Source organism: Macaca fascicularis, chromosome 16, assembly GCF_037993035.2.
Source record: "Macaca fascicularis isolate 582-1 chromosome 16, T2T-MFA8v1.1".
NCBI lineage: Eukaryota > Metazoa > Chordata > Mammalia > Primates > Cercopithecidae > Macaca > Macaca fascicularis.
The window spans coordinates 64,437,937-64,464,047 of record NC_088390.1 but is presented as its reverse complement, the minus strand read 5'-3'; the positions used below and the strand labels follow the sequence as shown (position 1 = coordinate 64,464,047).

Below are 26,111 nucleotides of genomic sequence, written 5' to 3'. Positions count from 1 at the left end.
AGAGAATGGGTGTTGAATTGGCAACCAACAGTATCTGTCACTCTCTGAAGGAGCAAAGAGAATAGGAAAAGAACTGAAACAGAGAACTGGGAACATATCAACATTTTCAGGGCCGGGCGCGGTGGCTCAAGCCTGTAATCCCAGCACTTTGGGAGGCCGAGATGGGCGGATCACGAGGTCAGGAGATCGAGACCATCCTGGCTAACACGGTGAAACCCCGTCTCTACTAAAATACAAAAAAAAATTAGCCGGGCGAGGTGGCGGGCGCCTGTACTCCCAGCTACTTGGGAGGCTGAGGCAGGAGAATGGCGTGAACCCGGGAGGCGGGGCTTGCAGTGAGCTGAGATCCAGCCACTGCACTCCAGCCTGGGCAACAGAGCCAGACTCCGTCTCAAAAAAAAAAAAAAAAAAATTTTCAGGATAGGGGAGGAAATTGGAGATGGAGAAGAAAAGATTAGAAAAGTGAGAGAGGAAGGACTCCCAGAAGACAAGGAAAGAGATTCCAGAAGGAAAAAGTGGCCAACAGCTTCAAACATTACAGAGAGGTCAAATAGATGAGGACCATTGTGGTAAACATTAACCTTGGTGAGTAGGAGGTCACTCTTGTCCTTGGTAAGGGTTGCCAAGAACATAAAAACATTGAAAAGGATGTGTGGGAGGTGAAGAAGTGAAGTATGCAGGAAAAGGGGGGAAACAAAATATGCAGCCAGAGAGAGAAGACTTGGAGGGAAGAGCCATGTTGAACACAGAGTCTGCCAGAATCAAAAGTTATTGCTGGACCTGGCTGAAGCTAAGCAGGAAGACAAATCAGTTTCCTCTACTGCATATTCATCAGGGACATTCTCTCCAGCTTCAGAGAGTGCATTGAGACAGTAGAGACCCTCCCACCGGGCTTCACGATTAATTCTCATCTCCCTCGGGGCTTGGCATAAAAGAAGGACTAATCATGCTCTCTCACCGTCTGGGCAATTAGTCTCTCATCAGCTGGCACAAAATGAGGGGTTTGTGACACTTTGTGACAGCCCAGCCCCCATCACATCTGGGCCCTAATCTCTTGAATTAGCCAAATCAAGGGTAAGTTTGGAGATGTATTGTGATTCAAGCGATAGAATAAATAACCCATTGGCCAGGCTTCACTCCAAGTCTCCCTGCCTTCATGAGTGATGTCTAATTGGAGAAGGCTAAAATGGCAAGGCTGGTGCTTCAGATGCCTTGCAGGGAGACAGCAGGGTCAGGGCAGTAAGGTTACAGTAAGAATGTGCCCAGTCGGGGTTCCTCCCCTGGGACCTTCCTAGAGCTTCTCTATCTGCTGTCTACCCTGGATCTATGAGAGCAAAGGGATATATCTCAGGTTGGGCTGGGAAATTCCATGCTTAGCAGATCCCCCTTATACTTGAGAAGGACCAATATGAGAACTCTGCAGTCCTACAGTCCCCCTGTGTGTCCCTCTATCCTGACACCAATCACACAGCACTGGAATCCTCTCGGACTCTCTCTGTCCCATAGATTGTTTACTGCTTGAGAGCAAGAACCAGGTTTGCCTTGTTCACTCCACTCTATACCCAGTGCCCAGACAAGGACTGGCAGAGGGCAGTACTCAAAGAATGCTGGCCATGTGAACAAACGAGCAAATGGATAAAAGAATGAGAGAAAGCAGGGTGCAGAGAACACATTCAGGCTACAAAACACTCCTCAAAGGACATTTCTTCAGCAACTACCATGTGTTCATGAGCAGACACTGTGTCAGTGGGACCATGCCTTCCAGTAGGAAGGTAACTAGTTGGGCTCCTTCTCCCAGTCCCGTTTGGATGATGAAGCACTTTCACATCTGGTATCTCATGGGGTATTCACAATCACCTTGATAGACTGGGAGAGAAGAGAAAATAAACCAAGTAAAATAGCTTTAAACAGATTCATTGGAGACCTTCCTGCCTCTGTCGGGGAAGCTATTAGGGCAGAGAATCCCCTTCCCACTTGGTGCCAGTGGAGTCTCACAACAGGGATATTATTTCCCACTTTGCAGACTAAAAACAAAACAAACTGCCAGGCACGGTGGCTCATGCCTGTAACCCCAGCACTTTGGGAGGCCAAGGAGGGCGGATCACCTGAGGTCGGGAGTTCAAGACCAGCCTGACCAACATGGAGAAACCCCGTCTGTACTAAAAATACAAAATTAGCTGGGCGTGGTGGCACATGCCAGCTACTAGGGAGGCTGAGGCAGGAAAATTGCTTGAACCTGGGAGGCGGAGGTTGCGGTGAGCCAAGATGGCACCATAGCACTCCAGCCTGGGCAACAAGAGTGAAAGAAAGAAAAGAAGGAAGGAAGGAGAGAAAGAAAGAAAAGAAGGAAGGAAAGGCAAGAGAGAAAGAGAAAGAAAGAAAAAGAAAGAAAGAAAGAAAGAAAGAAAGAGAAAGAAAGAGAAAGAAAGAAAGGAAGAAAGAAAGAGAGAGACTTATCTTAAAAAGTGACATTTAATACAGTTGAAGGATGAAAAGGAGCCAGCAAGGTGCAACAGTGGGAAGCATTCAGGTAGACAGAAGAGCATACAGAAAGTCACAGAGCAGGAATGCACTGAGGTGTTCAGAGAACAGAAATGAATCCTGTTTGGCTAGGAAACTGCAATTCAGGAGGAGGGAGTTTTTTCGGTTTTGGGGGGTTTTTTAGCAACAAGGTGCCACTCTGCTGCCTAGGCTAGAGTGCAGTGGCACCATCACAGCTCACTGCAGCCTTGACCTCCTGGGCTCAAGTGATCCTCCCACCTCAGCCTCCCAAATAGCTGGGACTACAGGTGCATGCCATCATGCCTGGCTAGTTTTTTGTATTTTTTGTAGAGACAAGTTTTCACCATGTTGCCCAGGCTGGTCTGGAACTCCTGGGCTCAAGCAATCTGTCTGCCTCAGCGTCCCAAAGTGCTAGGATTACAGGCATGAGTCACTGCCCCTGGCAGACAGGGCAATTCTAAACGAGGTTGGCAAGGTAGGCAGGAGCCAGGAGAACCCCCTAGGCCAGAGTAAGGAGGCTGAAGTTCATACTCAAAGTGATGGGAAGTCAATAGAGAGGTTTCAGCAGGGGGAATACCAGGATCTGGTTTATATATATTTAGTCACTGTTGCTATGTGGAGAAATAAATTATAGGGTGGTAAGAGTGAAAGCTATAAGAAATAGCAGCTCGGAATCAGGGATAAAGGTAGATACAGCAGAAAGTTAAGACAAGGAATTGATAGGATTTCATCTTAAATGAGAGGTTTCTGGCTTGGGCAACTAAATGGATGAAAGCGTCAGAATTGTAGAACCCAAGCTCCCTGCTTTCCTGGGACTGAGGAGCATGCAGTGAAGACTGAGGCCTAGAGAACAGAATGTCACTTATTTATTTATTTATTTTTGAGACAGTCTCACTCTGTTGCCCATGCTGAAGTGCAGTGGTATGATCTTAGCTCACTGCAACCTCCATTTCCAGGTTCAAGCAATCCTCCTACCTCAGCCTCCCAAGTAGCTGGGACTGCATATGTGTGCCACCACATCTGGCTAATTTTTGTATTTTTAGTAGAAACGGGGTTTCACTGTGTTGGCCAGACTGGTCTTGAGCTCCTGGTCTCAAGTGATCTGCCTGCCTCAGCCTCCCAAAGTGCAGAGATTATAGGCATGAGCCACCGTGCCTGGCCATAATGTCACTTTACGTAATGATAACTACTAAGAATGCCTCAAAGTTCAGCTTAGATCTGAATATGTGACCAAATTTGCTATTCTGCTGCAGCTTCATCCTTGGCCTTCGGAAGATTAAATTGCAAAATATCTATTTCAGTGGCATTTCAGAACTTGTACATGATGAGCAATTGTGTGGCTGTATATGTGGCCACCACGTTTTGCAAGCATAAGAATGTCATTAGGCCGGGTGCAGTGGCTCATGCCTGTAATCCCAGCACTTTGGGAGTCCGAGGTGGGCGGATCACAAGGTCAGGAGATCGACACCACCCTGGCTAACACGGTGAAACCCCGTCTCTACTAAAAATACAAAAAATTAGCCAGGCGTGGTGGCAGGCACCTATAGTCCCAGCTACTCCGGAGGCTGAGGCAGGAGAATGGCGTGAACCCAGGAGGCAGAGCTTGCAGTGAGCCGAGATCACGCCACTGCACTCCAGCCTGGGCAACAGAGCGAGACTCCGTCCCCCCCACCCCCCCTCAAAAAAAAAAAAAAAAAGAATGTCATTAATCCAGCTGAGCATGGTGGCTCACATCTGTAATCCCAGCTCTTTGGGAGGCTGAGGTGGGTGGATCACCTGAGGTCAGGAGTTCAAGACCAGCTGGCCAATATGGTGAAACCCCACCTCTACTAAAAATACAAAAATTAGCTGGGCATGGTGGCACACGCCTGTAATCCCAGCTACTAGGGAGGCTGAGGCAGGAGAATCCCTTGAACCTGGGTGGCAGAGGTTGCAGTGAGCCGAGGTTGCCCCATTGCACACCAGCTTGGGCGACAGAGCAAGACTCTGTCTCAAAAAAAAAAAAAAAAAGAAAGTTGTTAATCCAAACAGGGCATGTCATTTCTATTTATTGATATATGTGAATATTCCATTTCAATGTAGGTAAGCATTCCCAATGTACTTAAAAGTGAAAAATCTCCTTGTTTTCTATGTGTTGAAATGATTGTCTCAAGATTTAAAATGCTCTAATATTTAATGATGATCTATGTACCAAAACAGTTTGGAACTTTCAAATGGTGATATAAAAAGTAGATGGACAGCTATGCAATTATCAGGAGTGTGTGTTGGCTAGATCTCAATCTGAGAATCTCAAATCTGAGAATTTCCATATCTTGTGAAGTTGCACCAAAAGCAAATGCCAACGTTGTCACTTCAAAATTTCAGGAAGAGAAAAAACATACACAATATCCATGACGTGTTTCATTCAATCCAATCACAATAAAGAAAATAAAGAGGCCGGGCGTGGTAGCTCACGCCTGTAATCCCAGCACTTTGGGAGGCCGAGGCGGGTGGATCACGAGGTCAGGAGATCCAGACCATCCTGGCTAACACGGTGAAACCCCATCTCTACTAAAAGTACAAAAAATTAGCCTAGCGTGGTGGCATGCGCCTGTAGTCCCAACTACTCGGAAGGCTGAGGCAGGAGAATGGCGTGAACCTGGGAGGCGGAGCTTGCAGTAAGCCGAAATTGCTCCACTGCACTCCAACCTGGGTGACAGAGCGAGATTCCATCTTAAAAAAAAAAAAAAGAAAGAAAGAAGAAAATGTCAGATAACTGAGGTATCTAAAAAACGTTTTGACCCTCCATTAACCCCAGATGAAAGTGAACTTCTACTTATCAGCCGGTCACGGTGGCTCATGCCTGTAATCCCAGCACTTTGGGAGGCCAAGACAGGCAGATCACTTGAGATCAGGAGTTCAAGAACAGCCTAGCCAACATGGCGAAACTCCGTCTCTACAAAAAATACAAAAATTAGCCAGGTGCGGAGGCTGAGGCAGGAGAATCGCTTGAACCCAGAAGGTGAAGATTGCAGTGAGCTGAGATCGTGCCACTGCACTCCAGCCTGAGCAACAGAGTGAGACTCTATCTCAAAAACTAATAAAATAATAATAATAATAATAATAGTAATAATAATAGAAAGTGAGCTTCTACTCATAACCTAAATGCGCCGAGTAGTGACCAAAGGAACAATTCAGGTGCTGAATGTGCTGAGAAAGTATTATTTCTGCATTTGGACAAACTTTAGAAATATGCTACTAAATTTTTTAAATAATTAACTGCAGCAGTAACTCAATCTTTAAAAAAATATAAGATTTATTCTTGACCCTGAGAATTTTATTTTATTTTATTTTTTCGAGACACAGTTTCATTCTGCTGCCAGAGTGCAGTGGTGAGATGTCGGCTCACTGCAACCTCCACCTCCCAGGTTCAAGTGATTCTCGTGCCTCAACCTCCTCAGTAGCTGGGATTACAGGCATGCGCCATCGCACCCAGCTAATTTTTGTATTATTATTAGAGGTGGGGTTTCACTATGTTGACCAGGCTAGTCTTGAACTCTTGACCTCAAGTGATCTGCCCACCTCGGCCTCCTAAAGTACTGGGATTACAGGCATTAGCCACCGTGCCCAGTTGATAATTTTATTATGTGGTAATGATATTTTTCTTCAGCCTCAGCCAAATATTGATTTAACATTTGTCCAAAACATCCCTTTGGTGTGCCCCCAATCTACTAATTATTGGGCATGGATTGTGCACCAGCCCTGGTGCTGCGTATTGGCTCAGTTAATCTTCAGGTTTTCTCTTTTTCATTTTCTTTTCTTTTCTTTCTTTTTTTTTTTTTTTTTTTTTTTTTTTTTTTTTTGTGAGACAGAGTCTCTGTCACTCAGGCTGGAGTGCAGTGATGCAATCATGGTTCACTGCAGCCTCAACCTCCTGGGTTCAAGTATTCCTCCCACCTCAGCTTCCCAAGTAGCTAAGAATACAGGCACACACCACCACACCCTGGCTAGTTTTTTATTTTTTTGTAGAGACAGGGTCTCACTATTTTGCCAGGGTGGGTCTCAAACTCCTGGACTCAAGCAATCCTCCAGCCAAGGTAATGAGATTATAGGCGTGAGCCACCATTCCTGACAAGATGAAGTTTTCTTAGCCCCATTTTGTAAATTATACAACTAAGGCTCACAGTGATTAGTCCAAGTTCTCCCAGCTAAGGTGGGGAGTCCGAATTCATACTGGGCCTTGCTGTGTTGCCCAGGCTGAAGTGCACTGGCTTGAACACAACTCACTGCAGCCTTGACCTTCGAAGCTCAAGCAATCTTCCTGCCTCAGCCTTCTGAGTAGATGGGACTACAGGCATGCACCACCACAGGCAACTAATTTTTGTATTTTTATTTTTTGCAGAGACAGGGTCCCTCTATGTTGCCCAGGCTCCTGCTGATACCTTACTCCACATTCCTAGCCTCTCAGCAGCATGTGTGCCACACTCTCCTCAGTGAGTCGCTTCCCAGAGGTACCTAGATATGCCGTGGTAGCAGTTTAGGCTGTGGCAGCAATGAACAGAGCCTGCCTGAGGACCAGCAATGGCTTCCTGTCACCTGAAGGGAAAAGGAAAGGAAATGCATGGTTGCTGAACCTGAACCTGAATTGAGAATTCTGCTCCTTTATCAGGCAGCTAGCTGGAGGATGGCCAAGGGTTTCTGGATTCAGGTGAAGAGGCCTCTAATGAGTCCTGGCACTAATGTGTGAGCCCGGGGCTGGGAGTCACTGAACCTTATAAGGCTTCCTCCCAGTCTGTAGAATGGGAATGATTAAGGGAAGACTGCTTGGGCCTGGGGTCATGGTCAGGATCACAGCAAGCAGAAGTGAGATTCTGATGTTCTTTGGATACTCACACTGGGGCAGGGAGTAGGGGTGGGAAGGGGAGTACAGCATTTTTATTTCTTCCTTTACTGGGGTTATATATGACCATCCTGAGAACAAAAATAATAGATGGGCTGGGCGTGGTAGCTCACGCCTGTAATCCCAGCACTTTGGGAGGCCGAGACGGGGGGATCACCTGAGGTCAGGAGGTCGAGACCAGCCTGGCCAACATGGCGAAACCCCGTCTCTACTAAAAATACAAAAATTAGCCTGATACGGTGGCAGGTGCCTGTAGTCCCAGATACTTGGGAGGCTGAGGCAGGAGAATCACTTGAACTTGGGAGGCGGATGTTGCAGTGAGCCATGATTGTGCCACTGCACTCTAGCCTGTGAGACCAGCCTGGGCAACATAGCAAGACAATGTCTCAAAAACAAAACAAAACAACAGTTGATATCCCCAGGAGAAAGTACTCATGGGCTTTGGACCCAAATAGATACAGGTTTTAATACTGGCTATGCCACTTATACTCTGAGAGAACTTGGGTCTCAAAGCCTCAGTTTACTCAAATATAAATTGGTAAAAACACTTATGTTCAGTGGTATGCTAGTAAATGTTTAACAACTGGCTCTCCGGAAGAAAAGCAAATCCTTTCTTTGTAGTGTTCGTTGGTTTCCATCCATCATATAAATATTCTCACCATGCACCATGGCAGCTTTTATTTTTTTTCCTTGAGATGGGGGTCTCACCCTGTTGCCCAGGCTAGTCTTGAACTCCTGATCTCAAGTGATCCTCCCACCTCAACCTCCTGAGTAGCTGGAATTACAGGTGCGTGCCACAGCACCCAACTCACCATTGCAGATTTTAAGTTACCAACATGAAGTCAACCAGGTCATAAAATTCCTGAAAATTCAACATTCAGCTCTCAATATCCAAGATGGTTTGAGCTAAGTCCAGCACACCACTGCTTCTGTTTAGAGTTTAAATGAAACCGTGCATCTAAGTGCCTTGTCTAGGAGGCTGAGGAAGGCGACTGAAGAGTGACAGATTTGAGTAGCTCTGTCCCATGAGTGTCCTCCACCTCCAGATAGCTATGGGCATGGACCCAGCTTGGCCCTAGAAAGCTCCATTATCTCTTCTAAATTACTCTTAGCCTCTCCACATCCTGAAATTGTCATTTCCAAGGACCACATGTTGTGAGTAAAGACCCTGCTTTATCTCCTTTCACCCCAAGACTAGACGCATTGACTGCCTTTCTAGTAGTCAGTGGAGAAACTACCTTTAAACTACTAAGCTGGCCGGGCATGATGGCTGACGCCTGTAATCCCAACACTTTGGGAGGCCAAGATAGAGTTCGAGACCAGACTGGCCAACATGGTGAAACCCCGTCTCTACTAAAAATTTAAAAAAATTAGCCAGGCGTGGTGGCACGCACCTATAGGCCCAGCTACTCGGCAGGCTAAGGCAGGAGAATCGCTTGAACCCGGGAAGTGGAGGTTGCAGTGAGCCGAGATTGAGCCAGAGTGAGACTCCGTCTCAAAAAACAAACCAAACAAACAAACAAAACCACTAAAACCACTAAGCTTTTCTTTCTTTCTTTTTTTTTTTTTGTTGAGACAGCATTTCTCTTTGTCACCCAGGTTGGAGTGCAGTGGCACCATCAGGGCTTACTGCTACCTCTGCCTCCCAGGCTCAAGTGATTCTCCTGCTTCAGCCTCCCCAGTAGCTGGCATTACAGGTGCCCGCCACCACGCCCAGCTAATTTTTGTATTTTTAGTAGAGATGGGGTTTCGCCATGTTGGCCAGGCTGGTCTCAAACTCCTGACCTCAGGTGATCCTCCCGCCTCGGCCTCCCAAAGTGCTGGGATTACAGGCATGAGCCACCGCACCCGGCCCTAAACCACTAAGCTTTGATCCCTTCGTGGGAAAACTCCCCCAGCCACTAAGAGGAAGCTTACTCAAATTAGCTGTGGGGAGAGGAGAGAGAAGAAAGAGGTGAAAGGCATTAAAATCCATGTGCCAGCCTTCGTGCTGGGTGCCATACAGTGTTACCTCACTTAATTTTCACAGTATCCTCATTTTCAGATCAAACTGAGAGGCGGAGAGTTTAAATAAATGTTCTAATGCCATACACTAGGTGAGTAGGAGATCTGGAATTGACCCAAGGTGCTTCTTTCTCTATACCTACATCTAGAGGGCTGGAGGTGGGGGGAAGAAGAAGAGAGAAAGGAAAAAATGATTTTGCAATAGATTTTTTTCCAACAAAACCTGTGACAATATATTCAATCCATAAGAATATATCTTGGGAGTATTTCTGAATAGGACAAAATAGTTCACAGTAAGCCAATAGTTAGTTCCTCTGGGAACAACTAAAAACCAGGTAAACTGCAAAATGATATTTATGAAAGCATCAGAGAGCTGCAGAAATTCATAAGAGAGACTGACATTACAGAGAAGGGTTCACCTTTCTGAGAGGAATGGAGATCTGCAGTTCCTTTTCCCCGGGAGCACTTTCTAGCTCTAGATAAGACTAGAGATTGATAATCTGGGTTTGTCCCACACGGAAGGCATTGCTGCCAGGCAGAGAAGCCAGCAGAGTTTCTGACACTCACACGGGGACTGGAAACACAAAATGGGATACTTGAAGGGCCCCTTTCTCTGTCTCTCTCTCTCTCTCTTTTTTTTTTTTCTAAGAGATAGGGTCTCATTCTTTCACCCCAGCTGGAGTACAGTAGCTTGAACATAGCTCAGTGCAACCTTGAAGTCCTGGGCTCAAGTGATCCTCCCACCTTAGCCTCTCGAGTGGCTGGTACCGTAGGCATGCATCACCACACCTGGCTAATTATTTTTACTTTTTGTAGAGACAGGGTTTTGCTTTGTTGCCCAGGCTGGTCTCAAACTCCTGGGTTCAAGCAATCCTCTCACCTCAGCCTTCCAAAGTGCTGGGACTATCAGCTGGTGCCACCACACCCAGTTAATTAAAAAAAAAAAAAAAAAATTTAGAGACAGAATCTCACTATGTTGCCCAGCTGGTCTTGAACTCCTGGGCTCAGGCAATCCTCCCACCTCAGCCTCCCAAAGTGCTGGGATTACAGGCATGAGCCACTAAGACCCATCAAGAGGTCTTAAATAGGTAGCCAGATTCCCTCTCCTAACATCTGCTGAAGTCTGAAGCTATGCAGGGAGGAAAACTAAAGAGATAAACTGGAAGCTGGGTGTGGTGGCTCACGCCTGTAATCCCAGCACTTTGGGAGGCTGAGGCAGGTGGATCGCCTGAGGTCAGGAGTTCGAGACCAGCCTGGCCAACATGGAGAAACCCCATCTAGTAAAAATACAAAGTTAGCCGGGCATGGTGGCCCATGTCTGTAATCGCAGCTACTAGGGAGGCTGAGGCAGGAGAATCACTTGAATCTGGGAGGGGAAGGTTGTGGTGAGCTGAGATCACGCCATTGCACTCCAGCCTAGGCAACAAGAGCAAAATTCTGTCTCAAAAAAATAAAATAAAATAAAGAAACCAACACATCTCTGAAAAGCAGAGTGGAAATTCTTATGCCTGTCTTGGTGTTGAGGACACAGTCGGCCATGCCCTCAACTGTAAGCTGAGTAGAGTCACATCCTAGGAATGGACTCAAACAGAGATGAACTGAGCCTCACCAAATCTGTAATACAGCCTGGACTCATTGGAGTTCCTGATTGGATTAACCACACTTTCTGTCTTGCAGAGGACTGTGTAAACTGTCTCTGGTGGAAAATAAACATCTTATGGAGCCTCAATAGTGCTTTTGTATGTATTTTACCAGCATTCAGTCAAAAATAGCAAAGTATGTGAAAGACAAAAATATATGACTGATAAATAAAAATACATAAGATGTGGATCCACAGATGATACAGACATCAGAGTTAGAAGACAAGGACTTCTAAATAATTATCATTAATATATTCAGAAAATAGAGGAAAAGATGGACATGATATGGAGAATTTCAACAGAGAATTACAATCTAAAAAAATCAAATGGTTTTCTGATAAAAAAATCCACAAATGGACACTGAAAAATAGGGTATCTGAAATTAAGAAATCAATGGATACGGCTGGGCTCTGTGGCTCATGCCTGTAATCCCAGCACTTTGGGAGGCCAAGGTGGGCTGATCACCTGAGGTCAGGAGTTCAAGACCAGCCTGGCCAACATGGTGAAACCCCATCTCTACTAAAAATATAAAAACTAGCTGGGCCTGTAATCCCAGCACTTTGGGAGGCTGAGACGGGTGGATCACGAGGTCAGGAGATTGAGACCATCCTGGCTAACATGGTGAAACCCCGTCTCTACTAAAAAATACAAAAAACTAATCAGGCGAGGTGGCGGGCGCCTGTAGTCCCAGCTACTCGGGAGGCTGAGGCAGGAGAATGGCGTGAACCCGGGAGGCGGAGCTTGCAGTGAGCTGAGATCCGGCCACTGTACTCCAGCCTGGGCGACAGAGTGAGACTCCGTCTCAAAAAAAAAAAAAAAAAAAACTAGCTGGGAGTGGTGGTGGGCGCCTCTATAATCCCAGCTAGTCAGGACGTTGAGGCACTAGAATCGCTTGAACCCAGGAGGCAGAGGTTGCAGTGAGTTGAGATTGTGCCACTGCACTCCAGCCTGAGAGAAAGAGCGAAACTCAGTCACAAAAAAGAAAGAAAGAAAGAAAGAAAGAAAGAAAGAAAGAAAGAAAGAAAGAAAGAAAGAAAGAAAGAAAGAAAGAAAGAAAGAAAGAAATGGATGAGTTCAACAGGTTGGCTATAGCAGAAGACAGCATAAAATGTACTAGAATATGGATCAATATTTCTTTTGGGAAGGAATAAAGTAATTGGAGAAGAATATGCCAAACACATCTCCACTCCCCACACACCCTCATCTTCTCTCTGCCCTGTAATTTGCGTGATTTTTTTTTTTTTAAGAAATAGTTGCAACAGCTATTGTTGTTGCTGTTGTTATGTTTATGTTGAAATAATTTTAGGTTTACAAAAGAGTTGTAAAGATAGTAGACAGAGTGCCTGTAACACTTTACCCAATTTCTCCCAGGTGATAAATTTTAAAAAATAAGTATTGTACTTTTTTTTTGAAAAGGAGTTTTGCTCTTGTTGCCCAGGCTGGAGTGCAATGGCACGATCTCGGCTCACTGCAACCTTCACCTCCTAGGTTCAAGCAATTCTCCTGCCTCAGCCTTTCTACTTGCTGAGATTACAGGCACCTGCCACCATGCCCAGATAATTTTTTGTATTTTTAGTAGAGATGCGGTTTCACTATGTTGGCCAGGCTGGTCTCAAATTCTGACCTCAGGTGATCCACCCACCTCAGCCTCCCAAAGTGCTGGAATTACAAGTGTGAGCTACTGTGACCAGCTCAAGTATTGTATTGGGGCAAGTCAAATGATTCTGGGTTTTTATTTTCTTATATGTGAAAATTTTTATTTCTCATACGTGATCCAATTTTAAAATTGGATCATATTCTGTAAGATCCCTTCCAACTCTAACATTCTATGAATCTAAATCTTAGATATGTTCTCGTGGTCCCCCAAAAGGTGATGATTAATAGATTTTGTGTATTGAGCTATTACTATGTGTCCATCACTACGTATAACTGTCACTTAATACTCACAAAGCTGGAACTGTGAGATGGGTTCTATTATGATGTCCATTTTACAGATGAAGAAACTGTGCTGCACAGAAGTTATGTGACTTGCCGAAAGTTCCATAGCTTGCTTTCTTTTTTTTTTTTTGAGATGGAGTCTTGCTCTGTCACCCAGGCTAGAGTGCAGTGGCGCAATCTCGGCTCCCTGCAACCTCTGCCTCCTGGATTCAAGCAATTCTCCTGCCTTATTCTCCCAAGTAGCTGGGATTACAGGCACCTGCCACCACACCCAGCTAATTTTTGTATTTTTGGTAGAGACAGGGTTTCACCATCTTGGCCAGGTTGGTTGAACTCCTGACCTCGTGATTCGCCTGCCTCAGCCTCCCAAAGTGCTGGGATTACTGGCGTGAGCTACCACGCCAGGCCAGTTTTACAGCTTTCTATACTGCAGACAAGGAAGTGGATTAACTCTGTCGCTCAATTTTAATGAGTATCTGGGGAAGGTAAGGAAAGAGATTAAAGAAAGGAAAGAAGAGGAGGAACTGGGGTAGTCACAGTGTGGGAGGAGGGACCCTTATTTTAGAGTAGCAGCTTTATTTAAAGCTCCAAATCTGCCACATCTTAGCTTTGTGACTTTAGGCAATTCACTTAAATTCTCTAAACTTCAGTTTCTACATTGCCCAAATGGAAAAAATCCTATAATAATAGCTAGCACACATAGTGTCTACTATGTGCCTGGCATTGTTCTAAGCCTCTTATTCATTCATTGCACAAATATTTATTGCAAACCTCCCTGTGTCAGACAGTGTCCTAAAAAACAAAGATCCCTCTTTACTATGGCTTTTGCTCTAATTTGGGGAGACAGACAATAAACAGATTAAAAAACTATTAACCTTATAAAAACTGTACTATTGGCTGGGCACGGCAGCTCACGCCTGTAATCCCAGCACTTTGGGAGGCCGAGGCGGGTGGATCACATGAGGTCAGGAGTTTGAGACCAGCCTGGCCAACATGGTGAAACTCCATCTCTACTAAAAATATAAAATCAGCAAGGCGTGGTGGTGAGCACCTGTAATCCCAGCTACTCCAGAGGCTGAGGCAGGAGAATTGCTTGAACCCAGGAGACGGAGGTTGCAGTGAGCCGACACGGTGCCACTGCACTCCAGCCTGGGAAACAGAGTGAGACTCCGTCTCAAAACATAAAAAACAAAAACAAAACCAAAAAAAAAAACCAGTACTATGAGTATCTCCATTTTATGTATTTACTTATTTATTTTTTTGAGACAGAGTCTCACTCTGTCACCCAGGCTGGAGTGCAGTGGCACAATCTCAGCTCACTGCAACCTCTGCCTCCTGGGTTCAATCGATTCTCTTGCCTCAGCCTCCCAAGTTGCTGGGATTACAGGCGCATACCAGCATGCCCAGCTAATTTTTTGTATTAGAGACAAGGTTTCACCATGTTGGCCAGGCTGGTCTTGAACTCCTGACTTCAGCTGATCTGCCTGCCTTGGCCTCCTAAATTGTTGGGATTGCAGACATAGGCCACCGTGCCCAGCCAGTACCTCCATTTTGAAAATGAGAAAACTGGGCCGGGCACAGTGGCTCATGCCTGTAATCCCAGCACTCTGGGAGGCCGAGGCAGGTAGATCACGAGGTCAGGAGTTTGAGACCAGCCTGGAAAAGATGGTGAAACTCCATCTCCACCAAAAATACAAAAATTAGGCAGGCACAGTGGCGGGCACCTGTAATCCCAGCTACTTGGGAGGCTGAGGCAGCAGGCCCGCTTGAGGTCAAAAGTTCAAGACCAGCTTGGACAATGTAGTGAGACTCCATCTCTACAAAAATAATTACTGGCCGGGCGTGGTGGCTCATACCTGTAATCCCAACACTTTGGGAGGCTGAGGCGGGTGGATCACGAGGTCAAGAGATCGAGACCATCCTGGCCAATATGGTGAAACCCCTGTCTCTACTAAAAATACAAAAAAAATTAGCTGGGTGTGGTGGTGTGCGCCTGTAGTCCTAGCTACTCAGGAGGCTGAGGTGGGAGAATTGTTTGAACCTGGGAGGCGGAGGTTTCAGTGAGCCGAGATTGCATCACTGCACTCCAGCCCCGCGAAAGAGCAAGACTCCGTCTCAAAAAAAAAAAAAATTATTAGGCCAGGCGCTGTGGCTCACGGCTATAATCCCAGCACTTTGGGAGGCTGAGGCAGGCGGATCACGAGGTCAGGAGGTTGAGACCATGCTGGCTAACACGGTGAAACCCCGTCTTTACTAAAAATACAAAAAATTAGCCGGGCATGGTGGCAGGCGCCTGTAGTCCCAGCTACTTGGGAGGCTGAGGCAGGAGAATGGCGTGAACCCAGGAGGCAGAGATTGCAATGAGCAGAGATCACACCACTGCACTCCAGCCTGGGGAACAAAGTGAGACTCCGTCTCAAAAAAAAAAAAACTATTACTAATGAATTTTTTAAAAACAGGCTAAAGGATTTGCTCAAAGTCCCACAGCCAGCAGGCAACAAAAACAGATGCAAAGTCAGGCAGGTTCGGCTCCAGAAGCCACACACTGGACCTCCAGGCAATTCTGCCTTCCAGTAACTCCCTCACAAGGTTCTCATGAGCATCAAATGAGAGAAAGTGTATCAAAGCACTTTGTAAGCCACAAAGCACTGTACACAAATTGGAGCTGATAATGTGGCTGGACAGGACCTGCTGAGACAGTGACAGTGAGGAAAGCCACCCTCAGTCTCCCACCCTCACCAACAAACCTGGCGTCCCTCTCTCTGCTGCCCCCCAACTCTGAGGTTACCCAGGATGCTCCTGATGTGAGTGTTGGGGGCTGGGAGAAGTGCAAAATAATGCATTCAGTTCCTTTCCTGGTGGCTCAGACGCCTCTCAGAGACAGCCTGGAATGCTAACTCGCTCTTCAGCTGTATTTTTATTTTGAGTTCATCATCTGGTAGGGAAGAGAAGCCTCATAGGCAGAACGGTGACTAAGGCTGGTGATTCACACGCCCTGCCGGCCTCCTGTGTGCAGCAGCATCCCTCAGTGGGGAGACTGTAGAACGTGTCCCTGCCCGCCTGCACTGGGGACGAGGGCTGGGAGCTGGGGAAGCTAGGACTTCCCTTCAGACAGAGCAGATGGTTGCCGCTTAATGAAGGTGCGCTACAGTCACACACAGCAACCCCCCGACACACACACATACACATGCACGCATGCAAGAAACAGACTCCTGCCTCGAAAAGGGCCTTTTCAGGCCCTTAGAAGAGGGCACTTGTTAGTTACTTGTTGACTGAATCAGTGGATAGATGGAAGGGTAATTAGCAGCTCATATTTGCACAGCACTTTCCAGTTTACAAAGCATTGTCACGTATATGAGCTCATGTAATCCTCCTAACAGAATGGTGAGGTGAGTGTCACCACTATCCCAATTACATAGATGATAAAACTGAAGTTCAGAGAACTGATGTCAATTGTTCACAGCGGATCCAGGCATTTACTGAATGAATGAATGAGGTGGTGAACCAGGATCTGAAATCACATTGCCTTCTCCAAATTCCACACTCTCTACCGTGGCTGCTGCTGCTGTCTTCATGAAGAGTTAAACAGAGTCTCCTCTCAGAAACTGATGTTGGAGGTAGTTGTAAGTACAAGACTGTACAGAAATCACTCCCAGAGCCCCAACATCACCTTCTTTCCATGGACAGAGTGACCTGTTCTGCTCCAAGCCTGCCAAGCCCTTCCTCTCACAATTATCCCAGCCCACTTGTAACATATCTCCTTACAAGCCCATGCCCCTTCTACTGTGAGCCCCAGGAGGAGCACTGGGCCTTATTCATCTGTGTCCCCAGTGTCTGGCATCACCCAGGTGCTGAATGAATGAATGAGGTATGTGGCAGATTATCTTTTCCTATGTTCTCCAAAACAAGGAAACAGCAATAGCCTGACCCCCAAGATTATGCCCAGTGTCTTGGTATCAAGGGAATGTACTGGGCCAGTTTTGAAAATCCATAGTCTCTCCCTCTCTCCTTGTCTCTCTCTCTCTCTTGGAAGGCTTGCCAACGCTCAGGAGGAGGCTAAATATCAACAGGGTTATCCCAGCCCCCAGAGAGCAAAAGGGGACAAGCACATCTCAGCTGCTCTGCCCCAGGCAGCCCCAAAGAGGAGCTAAATTTTCTTTCTCCCTCTAAAGGGCCTACATAGCAATGCTTCCACCCCCATCTTGGCTCTCCCACACCCCGCTTTTCTGCCTCCCTGCAGACAGCCCGCTCTGCCACACTCCCACCCAGCCCTCTGCTATCAGAGCTCTGAACACCCAAAAAGGAAAAACGATTTGTGCTGAGCGTGAAGACAGAGCCAGGGAGGAAGGGAAGGGCTGCTCGCTGCCAGCTGACGTTCTGCAGACTGAGCTGCCTGTGTCTGTGCCAAGGGTGTGGCCACCGGCGAATTCTGAGAGAGATGGGGGAAGGGGTTAGAGGAAAATGTACTGATTTCCACAGCACATCTTGAGTCCTATCTTAAACTGTACTGAATTGGCTGTCCCATGAGAGGGAATGAGATCAAAGGCCTATAGATGATAGAGAACTACCAGTCATACATTCACTCAACAAACATTTACCGGGCACACTACGTGCCAGGCAAAACAGGCAGCACAAGGAATGCAGATGTGAAAGACAGCATACCTGTCCTGGAATATTTCACATTTGAGTGGGGGAGACAGACAAGGAAACAGGCAACTGTAATACAGTGTAATCCGTACTAAGGAAGAGACAAGCACTGGACACAGTGAGAGGCCAGAAGAGGGGGAGCTCACTCATACTCAGGAGCAGAGGGGCAGTCAGAGAGTCTGCCTGGAGGAGGTGACATCCAACACACTGAATCGTGAGGAATAAGGAGGAATTAGATTGGTATAAATGGGAGGAAAGGCATTCATAGGCAGCAGGAGTCGCCTGTGCAAAGGCATGGGGATGAAAGTACATAGGCCAGCAAGTACTGGGATTTGGTGCAGCAAAGTGAGGGGTTAAGAGGAGGAGTGGTTAGAGTTTGAAGGCTCTTGTTGGAGAAGATAAGGATTTTGGATGTTATTTTAAAACCAGCTAGAGTATCATCAAAAGGCTTGGAGGGTGTGTGACTGATCAGATTTGCATTTTGGAAAAATGAGTCTGGCAACTAAGTGAAGAATGGATTTCCAGAATATGAGATAGGGGAGAAGGGGAGCAAAAGGAAGCTAGGGAAGTAGCCCAGTGAGAAATGGCAAGGATGTGAATTTAGGGCAGCTCCCATGGGAAGGAAAAGGAAAACGCAAATCTGCAAAGCATTTAGGAAGTAGAATTACTGGACATGGTGACCAGCATGGGGGGCACAGGCAGGGAAAAGGAGCTGATGCCCATGTTCTGACTTGCGTGTTGAGTGGGTCAGGTGAGAGTGCCATGAGTAGAGATGGGGAATCTGGGCAGAGGAGAAGTTTGGTGGGAAAACAGATGAGTCCTGTGTGGAATCCCTTGAGTTGGAGGTACCTGTGGATATCTAGGGAGAGTCAGCAGCGGGGTAAAGGAAAGGTGTGGGACAAGAGGAGAGCTGGACCGGAGAGTCAAAGTAGCTTCTGTGGTTAAAAGCATGGGTGTGGAGGAGATCACCCGAGAAAAATGTGCACATCAAGAGTGTATGAACTACATCTTCCTGTCCCTAGGCATGATGGGCTGAGATAATACAAGTGAAAGTGCTTAGCCTGATATATGGGTCAGGATGGATGCTCAATAAATTTTAGTTGAGTGAGTAGTAGGTCAACAATCATGAATAGGCTGGGTGCGTTGGCTCATGCCTGTAATATCAGACCTTGGGAGACCAAGGCAGTAGGATCACTTGAGCTCAGGAGCTCAAGACTAGCCTGAGCAACATAGCAAGACCTCATCTCTACTAAAAAAAATTCTTTTATTTTTATTTATTTATTTATTTATTTATTTATTTATTTATTTTTTGAGATGGAGTCTCGCTGTGTCGCCCAGGCTGGAGTCCCGTGGCACGATCTCTGCTCACTGCAAGCTCCGCCTCCCAGGTTCACGCCATTCTCCTGCCTCAGCCTCCCCAGTAGCTGGGACTACAGGCGCACACCACCACACCTGGCTAATTTTTGTATTTTTAGTAGAGACGGGGTTTCACTGTGTTAGCCAGGATGGTCTTGATCTCCTGACCTTGTGAAGTGCCTGCCTCGGCCTCCCAGAGTGCTGGGATTACAGGCATAAGCCACTGCACCTGGTCAAAAAAAATTCTTTTAAATAGCTGGGTATGGTGGCATACACTTGTAGTCCCAGCTATTCAGGTGGCTGAGGTGAGAGGATCACTTGAGCCTGGGAGATTGAGGCTACAGTGAGCTATAATCACACCACCGCACTCCTGCATAGGTGACATAATGAGACCCTGTCTCAAAATTAAAATGTTTAAAAATCATGAATAATCATTTAGTCTAATGTTTAGCTTCCAAATATAATTGGGAAGTCCTTCCAATGTGTGTCTTGAATCCTCCTTTCATGATTCCTGCCTTTCCAGTTCTCGAGTCCTGATTGCCTTGCTTGCTATGTGCACCAGTGGCTTACTCTCGGCCCCTGCCTCCTACACTCTCCACTGTCAGATATTTTCAAGCTGTTTTATTTTCAGACAGTCTTCGTCATTGCCATCAGCTGCCTATTTGAGGTATTTTCATCAAATATTGTATTTGTGTAGCTAAATCATAACTTTCTGTGGAGGAAAGCAATGGCACAAATCATCCAAAAATGACACATTTAAGTGACTTCTAATTGGCTTGGGAAGTTGTTTTGGTCCTTGCATCTGAACGTAGGTGCGTTAGATATTCCAAAAATCAAATTCAGGGAAAATGGCCATAGTAGGGGGGAAAGATGCAAGAAGAACTTACCTAGAAACTTCCTAATTATTTCATTCCACTCCTTCAACAAGGCACCAAGCCTTCCATGCATCCATCATTTTCTCTACCCATCCATTCCATCTATCCATTCTGCAGTCCATCCATTCATCTATCCATCCATCTCTTCATCCACCCATCCTCCAAATCCATCCATCTGTCCACCTATCCATCCATCCACCTATCGAAAAATATCTTTGAGTGCCTACTCTATGCCAGACACTGCACTAGGTGCTGAGGGATACGAAAACAAACGGGACTTGGAACCAAGAAACTTCCAGTCTGAATGGAAAGACCCAAGATTAAAAATAACTCTACTTGATAAGTCCTCTAAAAGAAGAATTAGAAGAGAGAACACATTCTTTCTAGAGGAACCAAGGAAGGCTTCATAAAAGGGGATCTTGAAGGAGAAGAGAGATTTGGCAATGGACACTTTTACGTCTCACAGAGATACAGGGCAGAGGAGCAATATTTACCACCCCAATGCAGGTCACTCCTGGCATGATAATCTGTCTATGGAACTTCAAACTACCACTTCTCTTATGGGGTCAGTGTCTTCATCAATAGATCAAAGGGATTGTATCAGCAGTTTTCAAACCATGCTCTGTTGAACCTAGGGCAACCAACTGTCCTGGTTTGCCCAGGTTCCAGATATTTCTCAGGATGCAGGACTTTCAGCACTAAAACTAGACAAATTGAGCTAGTTGGGACTGGTACACTGCACTGGCCACTCAGAAAAAATATAAATAAATAAAGCCAGACAAACTGGGATGAGTTGGTCAATCTAACTGAACCTTACAGCTATCATAGGGAGGCCACCAAGGCAGGGGGTAGGAGGGGCAGGACTTAGAGAGGAGGCCAGTCCAAAGGGGCTCAGAGCTCCCAGTTCCACTTTTACTGGATCAGTTGTGTCTTGTTTTACACCTTGAGCTTCTAGGTTAGATTTTTGTTTGTTTGTTTGTTTTGAGATGGAATCTCACTCTGTTGCCTAGGCTGGAGTGCAGTGGCACAATCTCGCCTCACTGCAACCTCCACCTCCCAAATTCAAGTGATACTCCTGCCTCAGTCTCCCAAGTAGCTGAGATCACACCTGGCTAACTTTTTTGTATTTTTAGTAGAGATGGAGTTTCACCATGTTGGCCACGCTGGTCTCCCACTCCTGGCCTCAAGTGATCTGCCCACCTTGGCCTCCCAAAGTGCTGGCATTATAGGCATGAGCCATCACACCTGGCCCCTGTTACTTTTTTTTTTTTTTTTTTTTTTGAGATGGAGTTTTGCTCTTGTTGCCCAGGCTGGAGTGCAATGGTGCGATCTCGGCTCACTGCAACTTCCACCTCCCAGGTTCAAGCAATTCTCCTGCCTCAGCCTCCTGAGTAGCTGGGATTACAGGCATGCACCACCACGCCCAACTAATTTTGTATTTTTAGTAGAGACGGGGTTTCTCCATGTTGGTCATGCTGGTCTTGAACTCCTGACCTCAGGTGATCCGCCTGCCTCGGCCTCTCAAAGTGCTGGAATTACAGGTGTGAGCCACTGCCCTGGCCCTGTTACTTTTTAAAATAATTTGAAAGCCATTGGACTAAACATTCCCTAGTGTCCCAATAGTGGTTTTGTCTGTTTGTTTGAGACAGAGTCTCGCTCAATCGCCCAGGCTGGAATTCAGTGGCATGATCTTGGCTCACTGCAACCTCTGTCTCCTGGGTTCAAGTGATTCTTCTGATTAAAATGGTATGTCAGGCCAGGCACAATGGCTCACGCCTATAATCCCAGCACTTTGGGAGGCCAGGGTGGGTGGATCACCTGAGTCAGTAGTTCGAGACCAGCTTGGCCAACATGGCAGAACCCTGTCTCTCCTAAAAATACAAAAAGTAGCCAGGAGTGGAGATGCGCTCCTGTACTCCCAGCTCCTCGGGAGGCTGAGGCAGAGGAATCGCTTGAACCCAGGAGGCAGAGGTTGCAGTGAACTGAGATGGTGTCACTGCACTCCAGCCTGGGTGACAGAGCGAGAATCTGTCTCAAAAAAAAAAAAAAAAAAAAGTATGTCAGGGGCTGGGCATGATGACTCATGCCTCTAACCCCAGCGTTTTGGGAGGCCAAGACAGGAGGATCACTGGAGGCCTGAAGTTCAAGACCAGCCTGGGTAATATAGCAAGATCCCATCTCTACAAAAAATTGATTTAAAAATTAGCCAGGCGTTGTGGTACATGCTTATAATCCTAGCTACTCAGGAGGCTGAGGTGGGAGGATAGCTTGAGCCCAAGAGGTTAAGGCTGCAGTGAGCTATGATCACACCCCAGCACACAGCCTGGGTGACAGAGCAAGACTCTGTCTCTAAAAAAAAAAATCCTATGTCAGTGGAGAGCTGATTGCCTTATTTCTCTCTCTCTTTTCCATCATTCTGATTTCCATTTTTTTTTCCTTTATCTGGCAAGAGGGAGAAAGGACTATAAGATAGAAATAAACATTTTAGCCCAAAAGTCTTCCTATCTATAGAATTTTCAGGAGCTCTAAAATAAATAAGAAAGTACTAAACATGAAACGTGGTCAAGTTTTAAAATCCATAGCGTCCAGACCAACCTGCAGGAAGGCAGCCTTCATTTTATACCTTTCTCACTCTCCACTTGTTCTAAAATTATATCACTGACTGTAAGTGGGGGGACAATTTTTTTTTTTTTTAGATGGAGACTCGCTCTGTCGCCCAGGCTGGAGTGCAGTGGTGTGATCTCAGCTCACTGCAAGCTCCGCCTCCTGGATTCATGCCATTCTCCTGCCTCAGCCTCCTGAGTAGCTGGGACTACAGGCGCCCGCCACCACACCCGGCTAATTTTTTGTATTTTTAGTAGAGACGGGGTTTCACTGTGTTAGCCAGGATAGTCTCGATCTCCTGACCTCATGATCCACCCGCCTCGGCCTCCCAAAGTGCTGTGATTACGGACATGAGCCACCGTGCCTGGCCAAGTTGGGGGACAATTAACTAGCCTCAAGAACCTCCTCTTGTTTCGGGATGGGGCAGAGTGCTGAGAGTGGACCAGGGGAAGGAGTTGGAAACAACATCCCAGCTCCCCCTCCCACCCTAGATCCCTTTGGCGGCTCTAATTGAGGCCTGTCACAGGGAGAGAAGGCAGCTGCAAATTGCATTCATCAACAAATTACAGCCAATTACAGCCCCAGTCCCAGCCTACTGGGGGTGACATGAGGCCAGTCAAAATCCCTTCTGATTCAGTGACGCCAAAGGTTTTGGGCTGCCAGGGTCACTTTCTGCAATCCAGACCCCGAACTTTATCCTGGGCCTGCACCCTGCCTTCCGACAATCCCTCAGGGAAGATGGGGGCTCCCTCCAACCCTCAAGAAGTCTCCAGGGTGCTTCTCTCAGTCATCACTGAAGTTCATCTAGTGATCTAGGCTGAATTTCTGCTGCTATGCTGCTGCTTTGTTAAGTTATAGACATGTTGGTTTTATTCAAAAGAATACAATGCTTGACAAACTGAAAAATATGGAATGCTTCATCAATTTGCGTATCATTCTTATGCAGGGGCCATGCTAATCCTCTCTGTATCATTCCAATTTCAGTATATGTGTTGCTGAAGCCAGTATGTGCTACTGCTGTGCTTTAAGCTGAGTTTTCTCCAGATTTGGTCCTTGGGGGAACTGATTTGCTGGCACTTCAAGGGCCTGCTGAGAACTCTGCTTGTTGGCTTTGGGCCAGCTTAACTCTGCCATCCTTCTGCCCATCCTGACAACATTGGGCCAAAGCTAGGGTGAGGTTAACATGAAACCTGTGGAGGTGTAATAGAAGTGTCACCTCCCAGAAGGGCAGGTATGTGGCCACCCATTCTTGTCCACAGCTGCTTCTTCACTCCCCTCCCTGGAGCCAGCAGCTCTGGTTTCAACAGTGTGATGGGGTGTGTGTGTGTGTGTGTGTGTGTGTGTGTTTGCATGCATGTGCATGTGCATTTAGGAGACACACCACAGGACATCCTCATTGTAGGGACAGAAAGATGGGGAGGGCATGACGCTGGACCTTCTCTGTTTGATCTCAAGTACAAAAGAGCAGCCAAATGCCCTCAAAGAATGTTCTTTTTCTCCCTCTCTTGCTTTTCTCCCCAGGACTCTGGCACTTCTACAAATAGGGCTGTGCCAGAAGAAAAGGAAGTTTCAGCAGTCAGTCCATCCACACTCCCCACCCCCTGAAACAATAATCTCTTCCTCTCTCCCAGCCCCTGTTTGAATTGGGGAGGGGGTAGGGAAAGGAGGCGTTTTTTCTGTTCCGAAGTTTCTAAGGAAGCCAGTACAGACGCACCCTTCCCCTTCCAGGGAATGTATCCTGTGATGTTTAAGTAGGAGGCAAGCCTTGAGAATGAATTTCTCTTGAACTGTCCTTTCTCCACCACAGGAGGTGGGATGGGTACACGTAGTAAAGGAGAAAGAGCAAGAGAAGGGGTTAGGGTCAGATGTCCCCAAGGATATTAAAGCTTTCTGCCTAGGAGAACAGTGGAACTCAGATGACCCATAGGCAAGGAAAGAGGTCAAGGGATGACTCAGTAGCCCCAGCCTCCTGGAGGCTCTTGAAAATACTCACAGTTTCAACCTGATAAACCTTCTCAAGACAGACAAGGCAGGATCCGAGGTAGGAATCCTGGGAAACATAGTGAGACCCCGTCCCTACAAAAAATAATTAGTTGGGCATGGTGGTGTGTACCTGTGGTCCCAGCTGCTAGAGAGTCTGAGGTGGGAGGATCGCTTGAGCCCAAGAGTTCGAGGCTGCAGTGAGCCGTGACCAGGCCACTGCACTCCAGCCTGGACAACAGAGAGAGACGCTGTCTCAAAAAAAAAAAAAAAAAAAAAAAAAAAAAAGGAGAAGAAGAAGACAAAGAAACAGAGAGAAATAAGGCGGGACAAGGTCAGATAAGGATTGAGGCCAGGCCGAGAGTGAGAGCAGAAAGAGGACTGGGTTGCCAAGTGTGGATAACAATCAGGGCTGTGCTTGTCCGGGTCAGCTCGAGCTTCTCTTCTCAGGCTACTCCCTGAGTGGATGCCTTGGCGCTCCACCCAGATTCCCGGTGCTGACTGTGAGTTTTGGCTGCCAATGGCTTTCCATCTCTGGACTTGCCCTTGGCCTAGAGGGCAGCCAATTAGTTGACTGACAGGGGCATAAAAGACCAGCCTCCCTGACTCAGGTGGGATCCTTTCTGTCATGCAGTTGTCCACCCAGAGCTTCCCACAGGATCAAGCCAAAACCAGACTCAGCTGTGAAGCACATCCTTGCTTCCCCACTCCCTGCCCCACCCTGCTTTCCTTCCTCCCTTCTCCTAAGAGCTTGCCCACAATAAACCGTGTGCCCCCCGCAAATCCCCATCTCAGTCTCCACATCAAGGGAACCAGATCTAAGATACTTCTTTGGGTGCAAATTGCACCTTAGCTCCAGTGCCTAGGATGCTGTGTCAGCCCCTAATCAGCCTTCAGTGCACAATAACGATTTTTTTAAAATGTGTCAGCTGAGCATGGTGGCTCACACCTGTAATCCCAGCACTTTGGGAGGCCGAGGTGGGTGGATCATCTGAGGTCAGTAGCTTGAGACCAGCCTGTCCAACATGGTGAAACCCCGACTCTACTAAAAATACAAAAATTAGCCGGGCCTGGTGGCGTGAGCCTGTAATCCCAGCTGCTCAGGAGGCTGAGGCAGGAGAATCACTTGAATTCGGGAGACAGAGGTTGTAGTGAGCCCGGATTGTACCACTACACTCCAGCCTGGGTGACAGAGCAAGACTGTCTCAAAAAAAAAAAGAATATTCCAGTCTCTCACTATGAAACTGCAGTAAATAATGCTAAATACTATTCATATTATATGTGATTAATTGAAAGAAGGAGTGATTGGTTGAATTAATGCTCTGGATGGGAGATAAATAGGTGGGGGAATTTATTGCAGGACTGCCCCCCCATATACACACACACATTAACCAGATGTCCATGGCTCATCCCAGTACATCCTGTCTACATATAGGCCACCTGCTTATGTCTGTGCAAAGTCAGGGACAGATAATCCAGTTTGTGGATTATCCAGACCCCCAGCTGGCACGTTCCTCCTCAATATTGCCTCCCTGAACCCTCCCTGTGCTCCAGCACCTTCCCGGGGGTAGAGGGTGGGCAGAGACAGGCAGCAGGGGAGGGGAGGATGATGAAACCTCAGTCTGTCAACACCATTGCTGCTGCCTCAGCAGTCTGATGAAAGATTAGAAACTATTGGGTAAAATC

At 46.8% G+C, this 26,111-nt stretch overlaps 1 non-coding gene across 1 annotated transcript; it reads right to left on the bottom strand.

Annotated features, from left to right (window-relative positions):
- Positions 1 to 23,346: 23,346 nt before the first annotated feature.
- Positions 23,347 to 23,450, bottom strand: LOC123569684 (U6 spliceosomal RNA). Its single transcript, XR_006693485.1, has one exon. It is a non-coding gene; the product is annotated as a U6 spliceosomal RNA (small nuclear RNA).
- Between the last annotated feature and the right edge of the window lie 2,661 nt (positions 23,451 to 26,111).